General features: G+C 35.3%; 1 protein-coding gene across 1 annotated transcript in view; it reads left to right on the forward strand.

Annotated features, from left to right (window-relative positions):
- Positions 1-868, forward strand: part of MS3_00006037 (uncharacterized protein) — a 48,591-nt gene extending 47,723 nt beyond the window's left edge. Inside the window, exon 18 of the mRNA XM_051214138.1 lies at positions 271-868. The gene's annotated coding sequence lies outside the window, so the exon portion shown is untranslated. The remainder of the gene's footprint in view (positions 1-270) is intronic.
- The last annotated feature ends 20,017 nt before the right edge of the window (positions 869-20,885 follow it).

The following is a 20,885-nucleotide window of genomic DNA, read 5'->3' on the forward strand; positions in this document are numbered from 1 at the left end:
TATTACACAAATCAATTTACCAAATAGACAATTAAATACTAAAGAGAGTATGAACGATGATTGGTGCTCTCTTTAAGATAATAAAGGGGAACTAATATTCAAACCTTTCTAAATAATTAAATTACATTATCCTAATGTATATTAGAATAAAAACGTTTATTCTAAGCTATTTCATTTACTATAAACACTTTACCTAGTTAATTATCTCTAATGTATATTAATGTATGTGTTTTTTTGTATTTATTACATCATGCTGATGCATTTCCGAAGAAAAAATTTCATCGTCACTACTACTATTATCATCATCATCATTAATTGGAAACTAATTCACTCAATTCTATTTGTTGTTGCCATCCTCATTATCCTCTGGATTTTATTGATTTCAATTTCATTGTTTTCATTGATAACATCAATCTCATTCAAATAATTATCACCATCATCACCATCACCACCACCACCATATGTCTATATAGATCTTGAGAGATTTTTAAAAAAGAAAGATAGTGAAAGAGAGCGAGAGAGAGAGAGAGGGAGAGTAATGAAAAACACATTGTACCTTAATGTGTTCCAAATCTATTTAGTTTTTCTTTTTTGTTTAAGAATAATCACACATTAAGTTAATGTGAATGTATCATGTGTAAATGTTCCTGTTCATCTTTTTATCCCTTTCATCATAATTCTTCGATAAAACTTCCACTATTATTATGATTACTACTATTGTTATTAATAGTAGTATTAGTATGATTATATAATTCATTGTTATAATTCTGCTTCTATTGTTGTTCTCGTTTTTATCCTGGTTTTGTTTGTTTGTTTATTTCTATTGCCCCCCTTAATCCCATCTTGTTAGTTTTGTTTTATATTCTAGTGTTAATTCATTTATTGTTAATCTACTCTTTTAAATAATAATAGTAATAATAATCAGAGTAATAACAGTTAATTATGAGTATTAAAATTTTATCATTTGCTGTTGGTCACTTTCTGTTGTGTATGCTTGAACACCGATTACCATGACGCTCAATGCTAACCGGTGTTGGAGATGGTTGGAAAAAAGTTAGGGTCGGACAAATCAAAACGTGTCCTCAGTGCTTGAAGTCATTAACTTCTGATTTGAGCCATGTTGGTAGATGCACACTACGTGATTGGCGTCTGTGTGACTAGCGTAGTCAATCGTTGGAGACTCTGTGTGACATAACTCAGAATCCATCACAACCTATGAAATTTTTCTTTTATATATTACCACCACTGAATTAACTGCTTTTATGAATCCTCTGTTCATCTTGCTGTGCTAATACGGTATGTCAACTTAGACTGATGCATATATGTGCCTGGTTCTACATCGTAGCTGACTGATGATCACTTTCAATCAGAAAATATAATTAACTAGGAAAGTTTATTTGATTATGTAGATCCAAGTCAATAATAAAAGCTGATTTGAAATGATAATAGAGGATTATTATCAGAATGGGTTTTGTGGAGATTTTTAGAAATTTCACAAGTTGAAATCATGAGTCAATTGAAGCTACTGAAGAGTCCCATACTAGGGCGAAACGGCCGTCCAGTGCTTCCAGGTTTTCCATGATGGTCTAGCTTCAATTGACTCATGATTTCAACTTGTCATAAAAGAGGAGACAATTGTAAATATGATTACAAACCAATTCATATCTGAATAAGATGGAGGATATTAGAAGTAAACGTTTAGCTAGTTATAGAAATGAATTCAAATATTCTGGTAAATAATTACTCTATATATGGAATTTTAATCAACCTAAAACTTAAATGAAAAGGTGATCTCAATAAAAAAAACTTAATCATCTCCACAACCCTATACTGATAATTATCATGTGTTCATTAGTGACTAGATTCATGAGGGAATTTTCGGAGTTCTAGTGAGAAGCCGTGACCAGTGAAGCTAATCCATTTCAGGTCGAGACAGGTATCTACCTAAGTACAATCAAAGATGGTCGCGCAATTTCGTTGGATGCCGGCCAACTCAGTGGTTTAGAGTTTAAGCGTTCACGTGCGAGACCGATAGTTCCTGGTTTCGAAGCCCGCGAGTGGGACCGTGGAGACTCACTGCTGAGGAGTTCCACAATAAGATAAAACGGCCGTTCAGTGCTTTCAGGTTTTCAATGGTTGTCTAACATCAATCGAAATGATGACTTGTCGTTTTGGGCTGATTGGTTCATCAATGGAATAGATTGCTCGAGAATTTTCTTCCAACTAGTTGGTATTACGAGATAATATCTTGAGTAGAAAAAATCTACCTTGTTGACCACTGACGATTTCTTTCAGAAGCATAAGTCCTATTATAAGATAATCCAACAATCTGACCCAAAACCTTCATAGAGAATTCAACATGTCTTCAAATATCATGTCAGTTATGAAGTATTTAGGCAATCATCCTAAAATGTAAAAAAAGCTTCGAAACTATCTTGGTGCTTAATTTACCATGGATATTACAAGATTTCTTCCCAGTATATGGTTGTAAATTTGGTAGGCAGTTTTACTAATATGTTGGTGACGTGAAAATGCTCGAACTTTCGTGAGGCTTCTATTTTTGTATTATTGTCTCTCTTTATTTTGAACAGGTAGATATTTCTTTATTTCATCGATTAATCAAAGTTCTCATCGTTAGAAACTTGCCAGTGCATTGTATATAATCATCTTGGAAAGTTCACTAACACGTCAGTCATCAGTAATAGAGATCGGTTGACCGTTTTTAATTCTTGCTACATATTTTCTGGTGAATATCAACCTTATCTTTGTGACCCTCCATCACCAGGGATAATGTTACTTGGTCGAGTAGGTTGTTCTGTCGTTAGCCACTCGATGAGAATAACCAAGCTTCATTCTGACCTTCTCTAATCGCAATCTGGACTTTTGTTGTTAGTCTCGCAGTTGATTAATCTTAGAGAGAGATCAAAAATATAAAATATGTAAGCGTCTAAGTTGTTATTCAAGTTAATTAATGTTTATATGAGGTCTCTAATTTTTTAATAAGATTGGGATGAGGATAAACGAAGTCACTTCCATCATTTCTCTTACTGCACTACATTCAGTTAGCTCCATTTAGAAGTTTAGGAACTTCTACATTAGCACATAGATTGTCATGAAGATAAATATGTAGTTGATAACAAATAGGCGAAGTTTTTAAGTGTACAATAAGAGAATCAGTCGAGAAGATTTGTAGCTCAGGTGGATGATTTTGATGGAGTTTTGTTCTCTGAGCTGAATGGTTAGGTCGTGGAGCTTTCATCGTTCTTCTGAACGACATAATCAACACTTCTATCTGAAGTTTGTGCTGATGATGTCACTAAGAAGAACGATGAAAGCTCCACGACCAAACCATCCAGCTCAAAGAACAAAACTTCATCAAAAAGAGAATCAGTAAATCACTGTGTATCTAATCAAATTAGGAAATCCCAAATATTTTTTTAATTTTATTTTCTATATCAGAAATTATTGAACATATATTTAGGAAGATATCGTTGTAACTGAAGTTGTATAACATAATTTGATTATCATTCCATCAATAGCGCTTTCCTAATTCAATTTAAGGCGTTACCAAAGATAAATGGAAAGAAAAATTCACAATCGAATATTACATTTCAGTGATTAGAGGCTTGTGATAGAAAAACGAAAATCATTTGTGTGTTGAGTTGGTCTTCATCATTGGATTTGATTGCTACTTAGTTTATTATTAAAGTCTTATTTCGTTTACTAGGATCTCTTCCGGACAGTGTTTAGGTTATAACTCAGTCAGTGGTTTGTATTCCATGTCCGTATCATTTTAATAACTTTCACTTTACATGCTCGTTTTCTATAATTCCACATATCCGCAGACATCTGAGAGTGCAAAAACTCAAACACTTGAGCTGCTTCACTCAAATATAAACTTCCAGTTTTGATACTAGGCTGTTTACCAAATTGCAATCAGTTTATCCTCATTTCTATCCATCTTCTTTTCTGTACGGCAATTAGAATTAGAATCTTTTGACTAAACACTTATTTTGTCAGTGATATTTCGGTCACTTTGTAAATTCGGCATTAGATGGTAACTTGGTAGATCTCCCTGTATGATTTCTTCGACTATTCTTTTCTATTATCTTTTTTGAACAGTACTTTTTAGTTAATCAACAAATTACTCTACCTACACAGAGCTCCTTAAACTGGATTAGAGTAAACTGTATTTTGTTACTAGAGACAATGGTATGAGGTAGTCCGAAAACAATTTGTTATCACTTTCAGATTTCTTAGCACAAAATCAATTGAAATACCATCTTACAAAAGTTCTTTTCGATCATGGTAAAGTTTCGATGACAACGTAAAAAATCCAATTAAAGATACGACTAAGTTTCTGTTGGTAGTTAACATGGTTGGGTTTCTGCTTTCACAACTAATCTAAATGATTGTACACAATCGTCGTATTACATCGAAAATTTTTTGACATCTTGATCAATATCTGTCCGATATAGTCAAGCACCGGTCGTTGATTTAATTCGGTTCATATTAGGGTAAAGAGATCGTGTAGTATTCACCACTGATTCTTAATAATTACTAGGAGTTACATTTTAGCTATAAGTGACACAATGTAATTGATAACATGTACATGCATATTAATCTACAATATCAGTATATTAGACTGTTTTGATTACAGTTTTATTCCTAACACAACCAGTCAAATCACGGTAGTTGATTATAAATGATTCCCTTAGATGGTGTTCAAGAGATCATGTAACCCAAGTTCTGAGCTTTGCCTCGATATCTCTTACCGCCTACTTGTTTCGTATGATGTATTTCTTTCATTTTTTGTTGTTGACAGAAATGTCTTGTTTTTTTTCAAATTTAAATAAACCAAATACAACCTTATCTTATTTTAATCACTATGAAAGAGAAAAGATGAGAGTAAGCAAATTTGCCTGACACCGGTCTTTATTTCGAATGATTTTGTCAACTGTCCTCCATGCACAATTTTGCAGTTTAATCCATCATAGGAATTCTGTATGATATTGACTATCTTCTGAGGCACGCCATAGTATCGAAGGAGCTTCCATAGTGTTGTACGTTCCACGCTACCAAATGCTTTTTCGTACTCAATGAAGTTGATGTAAAGTGTTGAGTTCCATTCGATCGATTGTTCCACAATGATCCGTAGAGTTATGATTTGGTCTGTACAGGATCTATCCTTACAAAATCCTGGATTTCGTCCTATTTCGGAATATATCATTTGCTTGTACCCGTATCAAATAAAAATGAAACATACATCTTAGATTCCACAGTTAGATACTAATCATCTTTGTTTAAAAACTCTACCATTGAACAAAAAAAAAAGCGATAAGTAGTTTCTTTCATTGAATTCTAGAAAAAATCTTGTTTCAATGATGTTTTCCATTAAAATAATGGAAAAACAAACAAACTTAATGGACATCTGTTTGAATGAAAATAAGGATAATTATCTTTTTTTGACCAAAAAAAAGTACTTTGTATCTTAATCAATTACTGTATCATTCGTTTATTCAATTGTTAATTCGAAATAAAAATTAATTGAAAATTGAAACATTTGTCTTACATGAGAGACTGACAGGTCGTTGATTCGAATCTCATGAGGTGGAATCTTAGATGCATACTGTTGAGGAATCTCACAATAGAATGAAATGACTGTCCAATGCTTTCAAGTTTTCCATGATAGTCTAACTTCCATTCATTTATGATCTCAACTATTTCAATGAAAATAAGTTTGATTGATTTCTATTCTCCACCACTATCAAGTTCAATCTAATAGATAGGCAAAACTTTATGTGAACATATTTAAACAGGCCTTATTTGAAGAGTGAGAGAGATGATGAGACCATCATGATGTTCGTAATCTCTTATAAAACTGTTCCATACCCTGTTGTCCCAGATAGGAAGTCACTGGTTAAAGTCATGTTTCAGAGAAGTATGATTTTTAATGCTCTTTTACTCTAAACGTTTATATTTACAGACAAAGTAAGTTTATCTGTAGTTTTAATATGAGACAAATGGTGTTTGTCAATATATAACCGGGCTAAATACAATGAGTTCTAGAAGGTTCTGAAGAATGGATGGTCAAAGTTTGTTTAAAGTTATACTGAATCAAATAGTACACTGAAAATAAAAATTAATATTATACTATACATAATAATCATATAGAATTAACAACGGAAATAATATCAGAAAGGGTTTTGTGGAGATTGTGGTAATTTCAACAGTTGAGATCATGAATCACTTGAAGTTAGACCACCATGGAAAACATGGAAGCACTAGACGACCGTTTCGTCCTATTGTTTTTTTTGGGGGGGGACACCGTTGGGCGCCAGCTCAGTGGTCTAGTTGGTTAAGCGCTCGCGCGCGAGACTGATAGGTCCTGGGTTCGAATCTCGCGGGGTGTGGGATCGTGGATACGCACTGCTGAGGAGTCTCATGATAGGACGAAACAACCGTCCAATGCTTCCAGGTTTTCCATGGTGGTCTAGCTTCAATTGAATCATGATCTCAACTGTTGAAACCGAAATAATGTTGGACGAGAATCACAAAGAGTTGAAAATCTACTTTTGCCTTTTTATCCTGTCATATCAAAGTGATAAAATGAACCTAATTCACTGTGTTTCGCAACGATTGTTTATATCATTTGTAAGGGTTTGAATTTTTCTGTTTTAGACATTATGGACTACAATAAACAAGTCCCTGACGATGTGTACTTACTTACGTACGCCTGTTACTCACAGTGGAGCATATGCCACTGAACAGCATTCTTCAACCAACTCTGTTCTAGGCCTGCCTTTCTAGTTCTACACAATTGTTGTTCATTCTTCTCACGCCTATCTCCATTTCTCAGTGTAATGTGTTCTTTGATCTTCTACTTCTTCTTTGGCCTTGAGGACTCCAAGTGAGGTCTTGTCTTGAAACGCACTTGTGTGCTTTCCTCATTGTGTGTCTTATCCACTTCCAACGCTTCTTCCTGATTTCTTCCTTCACTGGGATCTCGTTTGTTCTCTACCACAGTAGTTTGTTGCTGATAATGTCTAGCCAACGGATCCGAGGTATTTTTCATTAAAAAAACAGATAAGTTCCCTTTAACTAATGAAATATTTTGAAGGTTACCTTGAAATTTTGGATAATCATGTAATCAACCATTTTAAGTGTAAGTAATCATCATTCACCTATGCATACTTAGAAAATTGACAAAAATAAAACGCTACCATTTGATATAGATTATGTCAATGCAATGAAATAACTGGGGGTTTGTATATGGGCTAAAACATGTGGAGATTATCTCTTAAGTGGATGTTAACATCAGTAAATTTAAAATAGTGTGGGGTCCTTAATTTTGTCGTCATTTAGATCGGACGATGTTTTTTGACGGACTCTCCACTTTAGTGGCCCGAGTTTTGACTTTAAGAAGATCGTATGAATGTTTGTCATCGCCTATCCTCGTATGTCTTTATTGACTTAAATCACGGTAGTCAATAACGGATTTAGATAAATCAAATAACGAGAATGGACTTGTGAATACATATATTTTGTATATGAAGCGAATGAAATAGAGCAAAGCAAAATGACACGCAGGGAAGATGGCGGGTAAGCCAACTCCCCTTTAACAAAGCGTTAATTAATATTTATAGTTACACAAAAATAGGTTACAGATATGTGATGAGTAATGGGATAAGAAGTGTACACACACCTATGCGGTCATATAAAAACAGTCAGGATTGATAAGCGAATAAATAACCAGGTCAAAATGTGACTCAAGTAGAATGAATAGGTTGAGCTGTCCGAAAGCTAGAATAAGGTTTATGGACTTAACATAATAACAGACATTACAGTAGTATGTGATGTACATCATGAAAGAAACTGACTGCATGGCATTAATCGTCCTCTTGAACAGTTGTATTCAATTTTTTAATGTATTTTCAAAATTGAGTAGAGTTTCTTGCAATCGATGTGTAATTCGTTGTTTTATCGTCCAGGTTTTCTACTATAAGTACTGAAAAATGTAGATAGAATCAATCAATTAAACACTAACTCCTATTCTTCGAAAAAGACTAAAAGTCAGTTAATTACACTGAAATCATGAACCGATCAATGTTAGACCACCATTGAGAACGTAGAAGCATTGGACGACCGTTTTGTCCTTGTTATTGTGCATCCACGAACTCACATAAGATAATCGAACCTATGTCTTTCTGTCTCCCGAGCGAACGCTTAACTGCCAAACCACACAGCCGGTATCCAACGATATTAATGTCTGATGTTAGTTAGTTCACGGTATTGCGTGATTATCTTCCATTGTCTTCCCTGAGTAATTGATTCACACCTGACACGCTTCAGTTCAAATGAGAAGCCGTGATCATTGTAGGGTGTGAAGCAATTATCAACCAAAGACAATGGAAGATTATCCCGCAATATCGTATATTACATTTATAGAATATTCATGTATACAATATGGAATTTTTAGCATAAAGTATTTCAACAAGTTTCTTTTCCTTATTGCTTGATTGATCCTGACGATAATTATTAAGTGATCGTCAGTTAGATGGCAGTATTAGGTAGCCGGGATACTCAAGCAGGTGAACAAATTTTATATTAACCTGTCATTCAGAGGTCAGTTGAATGACTTTGTGTTGAGATAAAGACTTAAATCAACTACCATAATGTACTAGGCAGCCAATGTCACTGTTATGGAAAAAATAAAATTCATAGTTCACCTAAACCTTAAATAACCACTAACTTACCACATAACATTCTATTGTATTTACCAGTTTATCTCAATGACTCTTAAACGAAATGAAATGAGATGATTTCATAAGATCTGATGATGAACACTGTCGTCATCTTTTGTCAATTGATTGATCTTTATACTAAATAGTTAACTGGGAATTTCTACTTTATTTTTATTCACATTATTGTCCATAATTACTTACGCCTGTAGGCCCTCGTCGAGGAACATAGGCGCACCACCACCACCACTCTCCATGCAACCCTGTCCTAAGCAATCCTTTCCAGTTACTAATCATCCTTTTCACATCTGCTTTCATATCTCGATGTAGTATGTTCTTCAGATTTTCTCTTTTTCACCTTTAGCTGTTCTAGAGTTGGTAGAACTTGAATTTGAAGCTTCGTGTACTTAGTGAAATTTGTGTCGTTGGTGAGGAGCAGGGATGTAGTTTCTTTTGCTAACCTTGGTTCAATTGAGGTGAGTAGCGCTGTTACATCGAAGGATATCATCAGTTCATCGTTATTGATTTGAACGTCCTTAATTTGGTCCAGGAATTGTGTGGGGGATTTGATAAATCTACTAAATGTTTCAGTACTCGTGAAATGTCTTCTGATAAATTGTATGTTGGTGTTCCGGGGAGTGCTACAATTGGACGTAGTGGAATGTTTGGTTTGTGTATTTTGGGTCTGTCGTGGAATCGAGGGAGTACTGGTCCATTGGATTTCATTCTCCATTGGTCTTGTTTTGTTATTTCTCCTGCTTTGACTAGCTTGTTTAGAGTCTTTGAGATTCGGTTGTCCAATTTTTTGACGGGATTTATATCCATCCGTTTGTATGCGCTCTTATCTTCAAGTAGTTTCTCGGCTTTTATGACGTATTCTTCTTTGTCCATAAATACTGTGGTGCGCCCTTTGTCCACTGGAACTATGACAATATCCTTTCTAGTTCTGAATTCCTTCAAAGCTTTTAGCCCTTGTGGGATCAGTTGGTTGTTTTCCTTCACTTGTTGAGTTAGCGGTACTAAAGTTTGCCTTATTTCTTGTTGTGTCTCTTCACTGATTCCGGAAGTTTTGAGTGATGACTCTAGTGCTGCGAAGAATTCCAGTTTTGAGGCGTCGCTTGTATTGCAGTTTAATCCCTTTCGGAGTAGGAGTTCTTCCGTACTTGTTAGTGGTTGTTTGTGTTTTCTTCCATGGGTGGTTTTGAGACCTTGATTAGTTTTTTCTTTAAGGTGTTTCTTCTTTGTTCTCTGTGTCGCTGGCATGATATCTCGATGGCTGTTGTCAAGATTCCCAAATGTTCTGACGTGAATGTCCTTTGTAGTTTCATCTTTTGGTCCCCTATAACATGTTAGTATTTGCGGATCCTGCAGTGTGCACCCGTTATCATTATGGTGTACCATTGTTCTTCCACTTTACTCATCTAATTCCATCCTAATGGGCAGTTGATTAGCGGTCTATATCTTACACTTGTTGGTAGTGTAAAACTATCCTAGAGTTACCGTCAGTCTCAGGTAAAAGAAAAGAGTTGGACATGGAATCGGTAATCTCATCTCGTAGAAAACATTCTTGCTTCGAAAAAAAAAAACAAACGCCAACCAAATAATAAACCAATTTATATTTCATTACAATGTTTTTTTTAAAAATTTCAATGATTGAATTCATGCATCAATTCAATCTAAACCACCATAGAAAACCTGGAAGGACTGGTTAGCCGTTTCTTTCTATTATAGGACTCTTCAGCAGTAGAACTAATTATTTCAAATTGTTTATTCAATTATGTTATGACTGAAATGATTTTGCGAATTCCTGGTAAATTTTTTCTTTCTCTTTTTTTTTCTCTTGTTTTTTTCTCTCTCTCTCTCTCTCTCTCGTTTTGCTCTATTTGACTAACTGAAAGAAATAAACCAGAATTTATTTAAGCGAAACAAAATACCAACATACTAACCATAATGATACATTTGATTAATTTCTATTCTCAAATTAACAATAATCCAATAAATAGACTATAGTTAAATACCTAGAAAAAAAAATACACAAAAAAGCAACAACAACAACAACAACAGAAAAAACGGTTATGTTTTAGATTAGTTTGTCTAATTTACGAGAAAAAATAATGCCCCACCATATTTGTTTCTATACAATTAGAGAACAGAGAGGAAGGAAGGGAGAGAGCGAGAGCAAGAGAGAGGGGGGATGAGAAAGGAAGAGAGGATGAGAGGGAGAAAACCTGCCGGATAAAGGTTTTAAAGGAAGAAAGATAACTGAAAGTTTGTTTTCGGTTTTTTGTTTTATTTATTTATTGAGAAAAAATAAACAACATAAAATTGACATTTGAATTTCCGTGATTTTGAAAAATAGAAAAAAATTTTTTTTTAAAAAAAACAAAAAAAAATGAAATTTACCTCATTTAATTTATGTTGGAATGAATGAAGATAAATTCACTTTTACTGGATGGAAGTAAATTAATGTTGGTTACTGGGGGGTGGATTTTTAAGAGATTGTTGGAGCGGCGGCTAACCAATATGTTAAGGGTAATGTCCTTAATATCTGACTCCAAATAATAATATCCCGTAACTGAGTATTTTAGGTAGGCTTAATCTCCTAGTTGAATTGCGAATTTACTCGAGATTATTAAAAAGCCTGAACACCAGTTATAGAGATAGTTTATTGTTAATGAATAATAATAATCCACAAGCGTACGGTGAGCAAGCACACGATGAAACAGAGAGAGTGAGTGAGTCTGTTAAAAATCCATATATATTTGAGAGTTAATCGGGTGTGGATAGATTATCGATTATCTGCACATTGAAACCAATAGGAAAATAGCTTAAGAGTTAATGTACAGACATACATTCGATCATACACACCGAAATTAACATAGTGAATTGAGTCTGAGTTACAATGACTAGATAAATGATACAGTAGTCAAATGGGCTTGCCACAAGATCATGAATCAATTGAAGTTAGATCACCATGGTAAACCTGGAAGCACTGGACGGCCGTCTCGTTCTATTATGGGAGTCCTCATCAGTGCGCATCCACGACCCCGCCTCGCAGGACTCGAATCCATGTTCTATCAGTTTATATACCAACCAAACAGACCAAACTACACTATATAATAGGAAATAACATTTATACAAAATCAAGCCAGAAAGTGGCTGTGAATGCAAGAGACTGTAATCAATAAACTGAACATAACGTAAAAATAGTAAATCGTATAACAACGGTCAAAATGAAGCTTATAGTATGAGGAATATAGGTATGCATAATCTAGTTACTTAACAGTTATATAATAGGAATATATCTGTACGTGTAATATTAGTCTATCAAGGGTTCTCGGAAGTTGCCCGCAATTTCATCTTTACTAGGATATAACAGTTACTGTATAGATAAAGTGTCTACTTGGTTGATTTTCAAGATTCATTCAATTTTGCAATCAATATGGAATGATACAGTAAAAAAAAATCATTATTGAAAATCAAGAGGATTCGTTCTGTTGTTTCATTTTAATGTAGGACACTTAAACAATACACATCTATGAGTCTACAGATATCAAAAGTTCAGGTTTATCGTTTCTTTCAGGTCATTACATTGCATTCATATCAGTTCGTCAGTCAACTATAACGTAGGACCAGACACATATATGCATCGGTCCAAGTTTCCATACCTCATTAGCATAAAACGATGAACAACACATCCATCGAAGTAGTTAATTCAGTGGTGGTAATATATAAAAGAAAGATTGCATATACGGATATAGTACAGGAAGAAAGAATTGGTTGATAGAAAGAAAGATATGAAGCAATTTTATTCTCACTGTGTAAGGGAAGACAGAGAGTGTGTACACCGACGCCATTATGATCGATTCTGAGTCATGTTACACACAGTCTCTAATCATTGACTACGATAGTCACACGGATCCAAATCAAGTAATACGAATCTACCAACATTGCTCAAACTAGAAGTTAGTGATTTCAAGCACTGATGCCATCCTTTGGTTGGTCCGACCCTAACATTCTTCCAACCATCCTCAACACTAGTCAGCATTGCGCGTCATGGTAATCGGAGTTCAGGCATGCGCAACATGTGGCAAAATCATCTCAGTTGATCAAGATTCACAACCTCACCAATTGATTTACCATCATTCCCTAATACCCTGAGTCTAACCTCACTATTACTTACCCGGTGTTCCCAGCAGATACGAGCTATATTTCTAAGGCATCTGTGGTCGAATAGTAGTAGCTAACGGGTGTCTTTTACTCTTAATGACCATGTTTCGCTGCCGTAAATTAAAACAGAACGGACTGCCACACAGAATACTCGTTCTTTTTATTGATAGATGGATATCTCGCCTTCTCCATAAACGATGTAAGTTGGCAAAAGTTAAACGAATTTTTCGAATCCGTGCAGCGATTTCGTGAGATACCAACGCATTGTGGCTGATCAGTCTTCCAAGACAAATGAAGTTGTATTCATAAGACACATGGAATCATTTAGTCTGTATTTTCAACCTTTTGAATTCATCAAATTGTAAGATCATTCTCTGGTATCATCTGTGATGTTAGTTTCATTGCTGGATTGTTTGAAATCGATTATTTATGTTTTCTTACTGGAAGATCAGGGTTTCTTCATGCAAGCAACCAATATTGATAAGAAGATCAATGTTTGTCCTATTTTAATTCATAAAGTACTCAAACTTCACTAATTTTTCATTGGTCTATCAATTATATATACACATTCAATGTTTTAACTGAACAAGCAAATTTCGCAAAGAACATAATCCTCCAAAAGCAAAGATGAATAGTGGCTAGCAGTAGAATCCCGGACGCGCGTTTTGTTCTATTCGCAACTTGTCAGTTGGATGTATCTTCAATTGTAAAGTTCTTGACAGAATATTTTGCTAGCTTAAATATTTAAAATCATATAACACACACATAAATCAGCCTATGTCCGTTAATGTATAAATTGAACTAGGAAACAAAGAGTTCATGTTTCGTTTTTTATCATGACTTAATTAAATAATCAGCTAGACGATCTAGACTTCACAGATGATCTGGCCCTCCTATCGCACACGCAACAAAAAATGCAAGAGAAAACGACTAGTGTAGGAGAAGCAACCTCAGCAGCAGTAGGTCTCAATATACACAAAGGGAAAAGCAAGATTCTCAAACACAACACAACACTCACCGATCCATTCACACTTGACGGAGAAGATTTGGAAGATGTAAATACCTTTACATATCTAGACAGCATCATTGATTAACAAGGTGGATCCGATGCAGATGTGAAGGCACGGATCGGTAAAGCAAGAGCAGCATATTTACAACTGAGGAACATCTGGAACTCCAAGCAACTGTCAACCAACAGCAAAGTCAGGATTTTCAATACAAATGTCAAAACAGTTCTACTGTATGAGGCAGAAACTCGGAGAACTACGAAAGCCATCATCCAGAAGATACCAGTGTTTATTCACGGCTGTCTGCGCAAAATACTCCGGATTCGTTGGTTATCAGCAACTATTAGTAACAACCTACTGTGTGAGAGAACAAACCAGAATCCAATGGAGGAAGAAACGAAGAAGAAGCACTGAAAGTTGATATGACACACATTGAGGAAACCACCCAATTGCATCACAGGACAAGCCCTCACATGGAATCGTCAAGGTCAAATGAGGATAGGAAGACCAAAGAACACATTAAGCCGGGAAATGGAGATAGACATGAGAAGAATGAACAACAATTGGATAGAACTAGGAAGGAAGATGCGGGACAGAGTGGGTTGTAGAATGCTGGTCGGCAGCTTATGCTCTATTGGTGGTACCAGGCTCAAGTAAGTAAAATTAGTTTGATTGTTAATTAATTTCTAATGAGTAAATGTGAAACACATATCTAGTGAATTGAACGTCACAGTTCTAATTCATTTTTGACAACGATTTCAAAAACATTGTACTTCATTAGGAAATATGATCATTGTAATTGAATATTGACGGAACTTTCTAGAAAAGTTTAATGGTAATTTGAATTTCATCTTTATCAGTATAAAGGTCTGTGGAATGTCTTTGACAGTATAAACCAACTTAAGTTAGACAACGTCTGAATACCAGGGAACATTTGATAACTTTTTCAACTCAATAAGGGATCCATCAACAACAATCAAACCTAAAACATTTGATCTCTTGCTCGAGTACTTCATCTCTAGATCACTGACTCACAATCAAATGGTATATGTTTAACTATAATCAGTTCATGACATTTTGTAACTGCCTCAAGCATAGCTTCCCAAAATTGATTGTAGTTAGTCATATACATCCTGGAATTCTAGGACAATTGTTTAAAGGTTAAACGATTGAAGAAAAAAACCAATAGCTTGTTTGCTCAGTTATCAATCAATGAAACTCATTCATATTCATCTCTACAGAAGTCTACCCTACAACGAAGCAACATTCCGGTACTTCCCACTTATCTTTAATTATTTAACTAAGATCAATCCATGATACAAATTATTAAATATTACCATCATTGCAAACCTCCCCTCCCCTCCAATTACACTTAGATTTCTTGTTTACCTACATCATTGATTAGAATTAAAATGGATCAATAAAAAGATTCGTATATCTACCTAATAATAGAAAACAAAAAGAGAGAAACTATTCACTATAATGGTACAATATAATTTACGTATAAACACCATTGGATGTCGGCTCAATGATTCTGTAGGTTGAGCGTTCGCGCACGGGACTGATAGGTCCTGAGTTCGAATCCCGCGAGAGGGATCGTGAGTGCGCACTGCTGAGGTGTCCCACAATAGGACGAAACGGCCGTCCAGTGCTTTCAGGTTTTCAATGATGGTCTAACATCAATTAGTTCATGATTTCAATCAAAAGCTTAACAATCTCCACAACCACTATACTGATAAACATAAAAGCCGACAATGTCATTCATATTAACCATTTTATTGATAGAGTTGTATATTCATTTTAATTCCCTACGTATTTCTTTTCATTATTTGAGGGTGTTCTGTTTTTAAATATTTAACTAAACAAACAAACTAATCTGGAATAGATTTTAATAAATAAACAAATAAATCAATAAAATGAAATAGGAATTTACAATGAATTCACTTCTTGTTGTTGTTGTTGTTTACTTGTATCTTTCCAATGATGTTTAGGTCTACAATGGATCAATCTCTTATTGATATATGTGCATACTGTACAGATTGCTTCGATGATGCTTTCATTCACATCCCTCTTAAGCAAAGATGGATAGTGACTAGTAGTCGGATCCAGGACAGGCGTTTCGTCCTATTTGTGATTCGTCAACTGAATATAACTGTACCTTTGAGTTAGTGTTCACTCTTGGACTCGAATTCAGTACCATTTTCTTCAAATTTCATCAGGTTATCTTGATAGACAGTTGCTTGTGCAATTTGTTGAAGCTTAAATTCATATGATATTGTTAACTTGAATCTTCCCATTGGTGTTTATGACTACAATTGATCAGTATGAATGGTACTGGATTAGAGTCCCAGAATGAACATCAAATCTTTGATGCAAGTACATCCATCTAATGAGCTTCAAATACGACGAAACACGTGTCCTGGATTCCACTGTTTGCCACTATTTATCTATGCTAAGAATTTATTTTCATTTGATTTCTTGTCTACTCGTTTTGTTTATAAAGTCATATTCATTATTTACTGGGGAATCATAATAAATTGGGATAACCACTAATAGAAATCAGAAATTTACCCGAAGGGGGGTTTTGTGGAGATTTTAGTAGGTTAGTAGCTGAATGCATTAGTAAATTAAAGACAGATCACCATGGAGAACCTGGAAGCACTAAACTGCCGATAGGTTCGAATCCCGCAAACGGGATCTTGGATATGCACTGCTGAGAAGTCCCATACTAGGACAAAACGGTTATCCAGTGCTTCCAGGTTTTCCATGGTTGTCTAGCTTCAATGGAGCCATGATCTCAACTATTGAAGTTTACTCATAGTTTACAATTAGATCAATAAATGAAGTTTTCTCAGATTTTATCAAATTAAAACACCTATTGAGTTGCTTTTTTTATACTGAAGATACGTTCTGGATAAGCTTGGAATAAAATACACAGGTATTGAAATACTCTAAAGATAAATAGGGAAGGTGATAATGTATGAAAAAATATTATGTAAACAAGGGACCTAAATAGGGATGTATAAGACTTCTCAGCTGACTTAATAGAGGAATAGATTTATGCCGAGACAAGATCATCGAATGTTTTTAGCAAATGACGTCCAAAAAGAACTGAGATTTTCCAAATCGATTTTGTTTATTTACAAAAATATTCACTTTGGAGAGCTGTTTACCGTTACAATATGATTATTTTGTATTATTGCAATAGACTATTATCTGTTTACAACAGTTGTGAATGTGTCCATTCTGTGCAGATTGTTTCACTATTGTTCGAAATCACAAGCATTATAAGCAGAGACAGATGGTGGCTAACAATAGAATACAGGGCGCGCGTTTTGTTCCGTTTGTGACTCGTCATCTGGATGTACCTGCATCTCATATTTGATATATTACTTCGAGACTCGAATCCAGTACCATTCACTTCAAACGCTTTGCTACGGAATCCAAATGGGGTGAAGTTTTAATTCATTTCATCAATGAGAAGACTCAAACAACCACTAGAAAAAGATGAATTAAAACTTGTGAATGCATGTTAATAATCTACAGAATTAAATTAAAATGATTCATCAAAACAAAGGTTTGACTTCTTTTTGATGTTATTTTATAGTATTAATTAGCTAAATGGAAAATGCCTCAAGTAACATTTTCGTACCTGCTGACATATATCCTCAAGGTGCATATAAAACCTTTAGAAAACTTGAGGAGAGTTTATTTTAGATGAGTTTTGTGTTACGTCACTATATAGTGCATATCGGTATATAGACTTTGGTCCTAGAAAGTTCCACGTCGTGTATTATTTTTCGACGCTAGAAACAGTTGAAGAAGGCGGGGAGGTGGTCAGCGTATGATAGGGTGTCGTGATATGAAGGAAAGCTGTACAGGACTGGCTTATGTTAGTCCTAGAAATCCTAGGGATGATGTAACGCGGTGGCGTAAGATGTTGTCAGATATGGCTCAGAAGAGAAGCCAATGGCGATCCTGCAGTAAAAGTAACTTCGGTAACTGAAAGAATTCGTTCTGCTTGTAACTTTGCTAGATGAAATGTTTCTCCCATTATTATTATTCCACTATCATACACTAATTTCTAATCGTTGTTGTTGTCCTTTTACTTACACACATTCTAGGTTCTCTACCTTTTCATATTCTCATTGTTATTTTGTCGCACATAAGTATTTGGTGCCTCCCTTATATAAATAATTATGTATTCAAATAAATAGATAAGATAATTTCAAATTCGATAATCATAAACTACTTCGATAAATTATGAGCAAAGGTGGATATTGGCTAGCAGTGGAATCCAGAATGATCGATTCGTCATAAGTAGTTGGATGTATCTGTATCTCAGAATTGATGTTCACTCTGTGACTCAAACCCAGTACCATTCGCTTCAAACGTCATTGCGTTATCTACTTGTTTATAGTTTTATTATTATTTATTTTAACAAGGAGGCACCAAATACATATGCGCCAAACAAATCTCATTTGATTTGTGTGAGGGCTGTGATACTGCACGGGTGCCCAAATCGAAGCAGGTGGTTTTCTTAGGGGGGCTACTCCCCGAGCCTTTGACCTGAAGGTCTGATTCACAAGGCAGTAGAGAATCGTGAGGAGATGCAGTCCCATCGTAGCCGGTGACCAACGATTGGTTCATACGCCATTTGTTCCCGCAGGATACTGGAGCCCATATGCACCATTGGCTTGGAATCCGGTTAAAGCGCTGGACATTCGCTTTTCGTCCTCTTATTTTCGTAAACAACATCCCCACCACGAGAAGGTAGTGAGTAGGACTTCCTTGGCAGAGGCTGTATACGCGTGGCCATGTGAGAGCATTTGGAGAGGGAGATGGGACTCTCTCCACTCTCGACCGTACCAGGGCATTTGGGGGCATCTACTTGTTCGTTCATTAGGGTGTGTCCTGGATTCTACCGCTAGCTACTATCCAACTTTGCTTATAGTGCTTATGAATCAAGTCAATATGAAGGCGATACTCACATTATGCCAATAAGAGACTGATCAATTATAGTCCTAAACATCCAAAGGAAGATTCAAGTAAACAATATCAAGTGGGTGTAAACTTCACCACATTACACAAGCGAATTGCTATCATGACTCAATAGCTAAGTAGATAATGCGATGGCCTTTGAGGCCAATGGTACTGTGTTGAAGTTCCAGAGTGAACATCACCTCTGAGATGAACGTACATCCATCTGACAAGTTTCATATAAGATCAAGTGGCGTGCATCCTGAATTCCACTGCTAGCCACTATCCATCTTTGCTTATAATACTTGTGACTTAAGGTAATGAATTCAAATGTCATTTATGCTATATTCTGTTTAATAGTTTCTTCTTTTCTTTTTGTTTAGTAATTATTGTACACATGTGCATAATTAACATAATTTTGTTTAAAATTCCTTTATTTTTAAAACAATAATCTGTTTGGCGCCAATTGGAATTTACATATTACGATTTGAATCCAAAAGAATGTACACATTTAAAACAAACAAAAAACGTACATGTATAATGGACATCATAAATCATTCTCATTTCAATCATATTACTTATATTTTTTTTATAAATAGTGTTAAGAAAATGATCATCAGTATAAGGGTTGTGATGATTATTAAGTTTTTGATTGAGATCATGAACCGATTGATAATCTCAATCAAAAACTTAATAAGATCCATAACCCTTATACGGATAATTATCATATGCTCACTAGTGACTAGCGTCGTGAGGGGATTTTCGGAGTTCTAGTGAGAAGCCTTGACCAATGGATCTAATCCGTATCGGGTAGAGAAAGGTATCTACACAAGTACAGTGGAAGATGGTAGAGCAATATCGTGGATTGGTTGATGTTAGACACTAACACCATTGGATGCCAGCTCAGTTGTACAGCAGGTTAAGCGTTCACGCGCGAGAATGATAGGCCCTGGGTTCGAATCCCGTGAGAGTAATCGTGGATGTGCATTGCTGAGGAGTCCCACAATAGGTTTTCAGTGATGGTCTAACATCAATCGGTTCGTGATGTCAATCAATAAAATAATCATTTTCACAATAGTCTTCTCAATACCGTTGTGGTTTATGCTACTGCTTTCAACAGTTATAAGTTGTATTGTGGTGTGGGTTACTTATATCCACATAAGTAGTATATAACGGTGACCAGGCATTGAATGGCCCTCCTATCGCAATCGCAACAAAAAATGCAGGAGAAAACGACCAGTGTAGCAGCAGCCTCAGCAGCAGTAGGTCTCAATATACACTATAGCGACTCACGTGCTAATGGGTTTATTTTCATTTAACCCAGTTAAGCCCTTTTTGTTAACTTATTTAGTGGACAAAGTCATCCATGATATAACAACTTGTTGTACTATCTTTATTATTATGCTTGTATGAAATACATATGCTTGAACATTGTTTAGCGCCTACGCATGTATTCATTCGGCTAGCTTCATTATTAACTGCTTAATCTATTCGCTGACTCATCCATTTTCCTATACATATATATATGTGTACATTTGCACCCATTAACTACTACTACAACAACTACTACTACTACTTGCTACTGCTACAATCGTAGTTCGCTTGCTCATTCATTTTGCCTCTCTGCTGTCTGGTCCGAATTATCTACTAAATAAACTGTAGTAGCTGCTTCTTTTTGCCTTCTGATTTCAAACATCGTTGGAGATTATACGATAACGGTTCGAGGGCGATTAATTATCGAAGCACAGCCACTACAGAATTGGTAATCCCGACGTGAGAACGGGAAGCGAATTTTGGCGAAATAATCAAATCCCAAAAATCCGATTCTTTTCATCTCAATTTGGATTATCAAATGAACTATAATTGCAACTGTGGATTTATATTATTATTCTAATTACACTTACATTATTTCGCAAACATTATTAAACGTGACAATTATAATCATAATAAATAACAATTATCCATAAACAATTGATATATTGGTGCA

This window comes from Schistosoma haematobium, chromosome 2 (assembly GCF_000699445.3).
Source record: "Schistosoma haematobium chromosome 2, whole genome shotgun sequence".
Classification (NCBI taxonomy): domain Eukaryota; kingdom Metazoa; phylum Platyhelminthes; class Trematoda; order Strigeidida; family Schistosomatidae; genus Schistosoma; species Schistosoma haematobium.